This window comes from Eurypyga helias, unplaced genomic scaffold (assembly GCF_000690775.1).
Source record: "Eurypyga helias isolate BGI_N326 unplaced genomic scaffold, ASM69077v1 scaffold18801, whole genome shotgun sequence".
Classification (NCBI taxonomy): domain Eukaryota; kingdom Metazoa; phylum Chordata; class Aves; order Eurypygiformes; family Eurypygidae; genus Eurypyga; species Eurypyga helias.
Window position 1 is genome coordinate 1 of NW_010229129.1, and position 7,840 is coordinate 7,840.

Here is a 7,840-nt window from a genome sequence, read left to right on the forward strand (position 1 = left end):
CCAGTCTGTACTGATCCATGGGGTTTCCACAGTGAGGTTCCCAACCTGCACTTTTATTTCTTTTTTTTTTTTTTCCCCTCCATTAGTCAAATGCAGGTAGTGGTTAAGGATACTGTATGGATAAATCACAAAAAAAGAACTTCTATCCCTCTGCCTTCATAGGGAAAGTCACTGCAAAGCCATTTTTTTCTTATGTGCAGTATTGTGTTATCTGCGTCTTTTTCTCACTGTAATCTCTTTCTGTGTCACTTATTAAAAATTCTGACTTTCAAACAGCTACATAAATTTCTTTGAACATCACCTGACTCAATAAAAAGGGAGGAAGGGATTAAATGGAACACTCCAGCTTCATTCCATCGCCTCACTCACAAAAGTGATCTGATAAACTATGAAATAAATCTTACTGTCCTGTCAGGTCATTTCAATAGCTCTGGTTTTATTTACAGTCTCATCTGTATAATCCTCACTCAGAAGGAATAGGAAAGTTCCCCTTCATGCTTCCCCCCAGCCAGCCTGCATGGTCTTCAGAAGTGAAAAGTGCAAATGCTTTTATTTAACTTCAGCTCGGATAAGGAACAGGAAGCATGCAATAGGAGTGTGTGGTTATTCTCAGGTGATATTAATATTCAATTAAATGAAAAATTCTGGAGACAATTCGCCCCATTTCAGTTCTGTAGTAACAAAGCTGGAAGTTGGCTGCTGCTGTGCAAGCCTTTCTGGAAAAGGATTCTTAAACTTCCTTTGTAAAAGTGGTGGTGTGGGGAAAAGAGGTCCACTGGGGGTGTCTGGTTCCCATTCTGCTTAGAGCTGTGGGATTTTGAACGGCTTGGGCAAGGGGATATTCTTTAGGTTGGGTTTTGCTGTATGGGTAGTTCTTTTGAAGGAGAGAGATAATTCCAGAGCAGCTGATAGTCCAGAGGAGAGATAAGGGAAAGGAGGATAAGAGCCTCCAAAATCTGGTCTGCTCTCTTTTCTCCTTCAGTGTTGGTGACTCCTAGCCCAGACTTGGGCTTTAACTTGAGGCCATTATGTTATTTTAAACCTGAAGGTGTATTCCATTGTGAACCCCAAAATCAGCTCACACACCCTGCTGCCTGCTTTCCCATCTCCTGCAGGCACTGCATCAGGGGCAGAGCTGGGCAGGGACAGCTCTCAGCCATAAAGACCGGGGGTTTCAAAAGTAAATGTCCGCCTGTGAAGAAACCCTTGGAGAGCTGCTGGCATATGATCTGTGCCACAGCATATCAAATATGGTGAAGAAAGGAGAGGAATTTGTAAACGTCATTGCACTCTGCTCCTAATGCCCTCTCCTTCTGCGTATGCTTTGAACAGCTCCTCATGGAGGAAAGTGATATTGGCTTTATTTTCTTGAAAGTCATTAAATGCTTGTGAGACAGCGATGTAGAGAATGGTACTATTACTCCTTAAATCATGTGTACTAAATAGATTTTCTGTATTTCTAAATACAGACTTCTGGGGTTTTTTTGATCTCTCATTATATAACTCAGCATCACTGAGTCCAACACCGTAGCAGCATGAGAAAAATAGTTGTGTGTTAAAATATCTCTTTGCTACAGGTAATACTTGGAAAATAGATATGTACTACTTCTTCTGGACTAGTGAGTATTTGTACTTACAGCAGATATTCCCCTTCACGCCAAAGAGAAATTATTATAGGCTGCTGCATGAGAGACTTCCATTGTTTTTAAATGTAGAAGTCTGTCCTGAAAATACTTTAGAAATCTCATTGCATCTGTTCCATGCGGTTCAGAATACTGTTAGGCGGCTTTTCTGCAGGTGTTTGCTGGGGTTTTTTGCTTTTGTTTCAGTTGTCCCAGTTTGCTTCTATCTGAAAATCTCCTGGTTTGATGTCACCCCAGACATTGTGTTGCTGTCATAGTTCTGACTGGCTGGGATGCCACGCTGCCTAACCCTGTTATGCTCCATAAAGGCAGAAGTTAGAATCCCTTGGTATAATCTTAGCCACTAACTCTTTTCTAAGCCCTTTACAAATGGACACAATATCATTTGTCATGTTTATTACACTCTGACAGATCATGAAAGAAATATCTCTTGTACCATCATAATTTAGAGTAAACTACATATCTAAGTATTTTTCAGGACAATAATGGGGAGGAGGTGTTGAGCACACGGAGTTTTGCTTCTGTTTAGTGAGTTTGGTAATACACCAATTTATTAGGGCAGATCTTGGGCATGAGTTATTTGGCAATACTCTGGTTTGCATCATTCTTTTTGAAACAGCGTCGTTCCATACTTTGCCATGTAGTAAGTCAGGTTCTGTCCCTATTGGCAGAATCCCACATTATTATGCTTACAAAGATCATGCGTGTAGCAAAAAATGCAGCCAGGTTCAGGGAGTGGATGGGTGCAGCCTGTGTGGCTGCGTGGAAGAACCTGCCAACTGTTACCAGTTTTGGGTGCCTGCGAGGTACCTTGACTGCTCAGACACGATGTATTTGTCACTGGCACCTCCCTGCTTCTACGGGTCAGGCCACTTATCAAAGACAAGACAGTCCCTTTGACATCAGTGGGGCTACGGTCAACCTTCAAGTTATTGCAGCACGAGTCAGAATTTTGTCCTATAAATAAAAAGCTCATTCTTTATTTCAGAACTAAGTGGAGACTTTGAGTATGCCCAGCTGCCACCCCTCATCTAACTTCTCCCATTTACTTCACAGCGACTGTTAATTACATAGTTCCTGTTCTCTTCTCTGGCATCTATTTTCCAGTGTTTTGCATGAAAGTGGTAGATAATATGGTATGTGTGTCTCCTTGGAGATTTGGCACTTTAGAGAGTGGAGTTGTAAAGGGATTTGGTGGTAATCCATATTATTTTGAATAGTTTATGACATTGGTAAAAATAGTTGTTACGCTTTCATAGAAAATTGCCGCAGGTTTCATGCAAACGTATTTCTAACAGCCCTTTGCAAACTCTAAGGAGTTGTTTTGGAGGAGGGAACAATTGATTCATGGCTCTGATTATTTTCTTTTTTATGCTAAATATATCTTAAGATCACAGAGTAGCACCGATGGTGTCAGCGTTAGTGAGATCAAGCCACTCTGGAAGAAAAACAAGCTCTAGTGTCAGTCAGTTGCAAAACACCTACAGCTCAGCAGATGTTCCAGGTGACAGCAGATCACACCCTGATGGGTGGTTTCCTTCCCCTCAGACACATTTTTGATGCCTGTAAGAAGATGGAGAAACCTTTCGACCTATATTAATTTCATTGGAACTAGGATGTAGCTGCTCCACCACTCCTGTGCCCTTGCTCCCAAGGGACATGTGGTAGAGCTGAGATTCCTGCTCAGGACCTGGGCCCAGATCTCTGACTTGGTTCAGCCTGATCCACAAAGGATGCAATTCCCTGGGGCAGGGGATGATAGCTTTCTCAAACTGTATTTGAATCATCTGCTATGTCTGACAAAGACTTCTTGGAAAAGGCACAAAAAGACTATGTGAATTTAGAAGTGCAGCCAACTCACAGGATAATTATGCCTGTGTCTTAGCTGCCATGTTTTGTTAGCCTGAAGGAACAACGGAGACTGACGAATGCTGAATGACTTCCAAGGAATCAACTATATCAACCATTAGCTGCTGACGGCATGGATGTTCCAGTGAGCTGATGTCACAAGTAACAAAAAGTTTTGGCTATAGACAAAGGCAAACTACTGATGTGTCACTTTGGTTTCATTTTAACAAGGTGCAAAGTGCTTGTAGATTTGACACATCACTTAAGTATTTATCTTAATGTGAAATTTGTGGAATTCATCACTACCATTAGTTGAGAAAGTTAGGGATTTCTGTTTGATTTAATCTAGAAAGAGATATTGATGTTTTAGGTATTTGAGACCAATATTCAAGCTGAGAGAGGCTAAATCCTGTAATGAGGGCTATGACATCACCCCTGCACAAGGCCTGCAAGTTACAGAAGCATCCTATACCCACAAAGTAAAGTCTGTCTACTTGAAACCATGAAAACTCCTCACATATGTATCTGTGTGTGTGTGGCTAAGAGGGAGCGCTTCTCTTCACATAGTCAGCATGATGCTCTGGAGCATATAACCACCTCTAGCCTTCGTGAGCCATCCTCCTCATGTAAAACTGGCCTTCTCCGTAGGAGGGATCCTCCTGCTTCCATGCTTCTCATTGCCTATGGAGTGGGTGGGTTTTGACTTTTGTTATCTAGTAATGCTTATAGCTGGCTCACCAAAGACACAGCGTCCAACATCCCAACTTAGGAACACACTGGTGGAAATGTATGGGAACTCTTCAGTGTGTTCAGGGTGAGCTCTGGGACGTTAGATATGTGGCAGATTGTGAGAACTAGTGACCTGAGTTTAGAGATTGCTTTAGCCACACCAGATGCTTGAGTAAATATATTGCAACCTGATTAGATATAATAGATATACTGATTTAAAAAAAAAAAAATCCAGGCCATATCCACCGTATTAAAATGTGTGTTAAAGATAATTAGAAATATTCATACACTACAGAAAACTGGCATCATATTTCTCTACCATTTTACTGTTGAAGGGAATCTATTTTGGTACAAGGAATGTAATCTCAGAGGTATTTGTTATTTCCAAAGCATTAATGATCATTTAGTCAGCTAACAGCCCAAGGCAAAGCAGAAGGGTTTAAGATTGTGCCAAGTGGTAGCTTCTTGTAGGAATGACTGCTTTCAAAGAAATAGTATTATGCAAAATGCTTTCAGGATGTGCCAATCAGCTCAGTGATATACAACACTAATAGTCTGCTTGTTTTTCAGATCACATACCCAGGTGATTTAGAAACTGCAGGTTAGATTTACAAATCAAATCACTGCTTATAGATGAAGTAGTAATTATCCAACCAGTGAGTATATGAGCTTACTCTCCATCAAAAAAAAAATCCCAGAAATATATATGGTTGATACTGGACAGCATGCCTGAGGACTGAGTCCTGCAGATAAATATGGCCTCTGAATAGATTTTTTTGGAAAGCTGATCTAACTCAGGGTCCACTGAAATCAGTATTCCCACTTCAATACAGAGCGGCAGAAGTTTCTTCTGCATCTCTTGTTCTTTGTGGGTAGTGCCAGGACTGTTACAGATAAAGTTGGTGTACTTTATTCAGACAGAACTTTAAAAGCTTAAGAGCATTTAGAAATCCCATTTTCAAACACCTCCATGCCACAGAGGCACATTATTTCCATGGATTACAACGTTGTTGGGAATGCTATTGTTGTAGAGTATCTTTAGACCTTCCAAGTTTAAGACACTGCTCAGAAATTCTGAGGCTGCCTGGCCTAGGGCCCTAATTTCTACTCTCAGAACACTACCTCGGTTCATGTTCACGTGAATGCAGTGTTATATTACTTATTATCTGCCTTTATCTGAAAACTGCAAATGGAATATAGCTTGTGCTGTCAGGTAACAGTACAAAACATGACTTATCCACCTCAGCACTATTTCTTATTGTGTCCTAAAACCCAGTTCTATATGACTCTTACTGTCCAGGTTCAAATTTTGGTTAATGGAAATGACAATCATTTAATAGTTTTGCCTTGTCTTCTGTGGTCTGGGTTTGGTTTTTTTCTGGTATCTGCAAATGTGGTATGGAGAGTTGGTGTAAAATTGATGTTACCAACACGTTTTCACTGATAGCGAAGAAGGCATATCATACATTCGTAGCGCTCTGATTAAAAGTCCACATTTGGCATTTGCAAAGCAGGAAAAATTCATTACTTCAAACTTTTTTTAACTTGTTTACGATCTTTGAGGGCAGCACAACCGGTTTTATGGAACATGGCTCATTTACTCAGCGCTCAGCCTTGGGAACAAGAGTGTGTCCTGGCTCATTTCACAGAACAAGGACTGTCCAGCATAACCTGACAAAGTGATGAATATCCTCCCACCCCCCCTACCCCAGAGCTGGAATCAGTCCTAGGCTGTTTTCTTTCAGATGTGAATGAACAAGAAATCTTACACTTTTGTTCCTAGTTTGTTCCAATTCCAGCATATTTGGCACGCTGTAGGTGTTCACCTTCTCAAAATGGTGCTAGAAAGCGATAGCAGGCTCTCTGCCTTATAAGCAGTGCTCATCTTGCTGTCATATTAAGATTGTTGGACACTCCACTATGAAACACCGTTTTCACTTGTCTTCATTTAATCTGGGTAAAATGTAGTCTTTGAACTGAAATTTCCCCTTCTGGGAGAGTGTACCTCAAACAATTAATTTAAATCCAAGCAACTCGTATGTATCTGGGAGCAAAGCAAATGAGCTATTCTGCTTAACTAGAGCTTTGTAAACAAAAACTTGCCAGTTCGGAGAGCACAGTTTACATGGATTTCAGGAATGTATCATGTGGCATCCCCTAGAAAATGTGCTTGATTTGACCAAGCGATGAGCCTTCGCAGTGCAGATGAACATCCAGCTTCTCTCAGGTGTTTGCTGTCATTGTTTGGGGCTTGCCTACACAGATAAACACGGTTGGACCCAAACTCTGGTCCAGCTGGGCAGTCAGAGACCAGCTGTGGTCTGGGGTACAGACAGCTCTGCTAGTCCAGTCCAGACCTGCCGGAGAGAACAAATTTAAAATTTTGCTTTCACTCTGTAGAGAAGTACTTCATCCTAGCATCTGTCCTAGGAGGAGTATAGAAAACAGCTAGAGCTACTTGTGATTTATCTCCCTGGTGGATCTGTTGTCTGGAGCCAAATCAAGATAAAAAGACCTGTTGATCCCAGGTAAGGACAAACTTGGAAAACTTGTCATTTTTACCGCTGTGAATTTGCTGAATCCTACTAGTCTCTGGGATGTTTCTGTAGCGCTAAGAGAGTATGTGGAGGGTTCCTGCTGGCCATGTAAAGAAAACTTCTGTGATGAGGAAATGGGCTTGTCTTCATTAAGGGGGAAATAAATCATCTTAAAAATAGCTTTGAAGTGGAAATGGGCCAAAAGCCCAAAACTGTTTAAAAGCTGGATTGAGGGCAGACAGCCCTGTGTTTAGTTGAATAAATTCCACAGCTACACAGTCGTCAATAATCCTGAGCTGGATTATCTGGTTTTCCAAAAGCACGCCTTTTGCGGCTGCCGCTCGGGAACCTGGCTCCGCTCCACTGCGGCCGTCGCAGCACCACGGGCTCGCCTGGTTAGGAACACCTCCCAGGGCAGGAGGGAGACTGTCTGACCGCGTGGAGCAGAGCCCTCCTTTCTCCCTTCCTGGTAATCACCAATCGTTACCCTGGCTCAGCGTTGCCTGTAAACTTCTGCATGATATTTGCTATGCAGTTCCCTGGCTTTTTAAACTGAAATCAGTTCCACAACAGTTAAATATCGTTCAGTGGTTTGCATTTGAAGTTTGCTTTTATTGCTGTGGCAAGAGCCGATGTCTTCACTGCGTTATTAATCTTAGATATTCCCTGTGTACAAATGCATCGTTTAAATTAAATACCTACATTTAGACCCAGTAAAATTTTAAATGGCATCAATCTTACCTGCATTTTTACCATTTAAATATTGGTTGAATCCCATGTGAGCAATTTGTTTCTCATCTTTTTGTTGTTTTCAAGTCAGGTTATAATCACCTTTGGGTTTTGTCTTTCCAAAGTGGGTACTTTTCATTTGAATGAAGCTGGGATATCTTGAAAAGATTGTTTATTATCACAACAAGCCTATTATGCATTGATACCAAGAGTCCAGCCTCCATTGTTGAAGGAAATAATAACAGCGTGAATCGGCTCGGCAAGAAGAGAAATGGAATTAAAAAAGAAAACAGCTGTAGACATCCAGCAGCTGATTCAGCTCGTGTATCTGAAATCAGCGGTAGTACGCTCCTC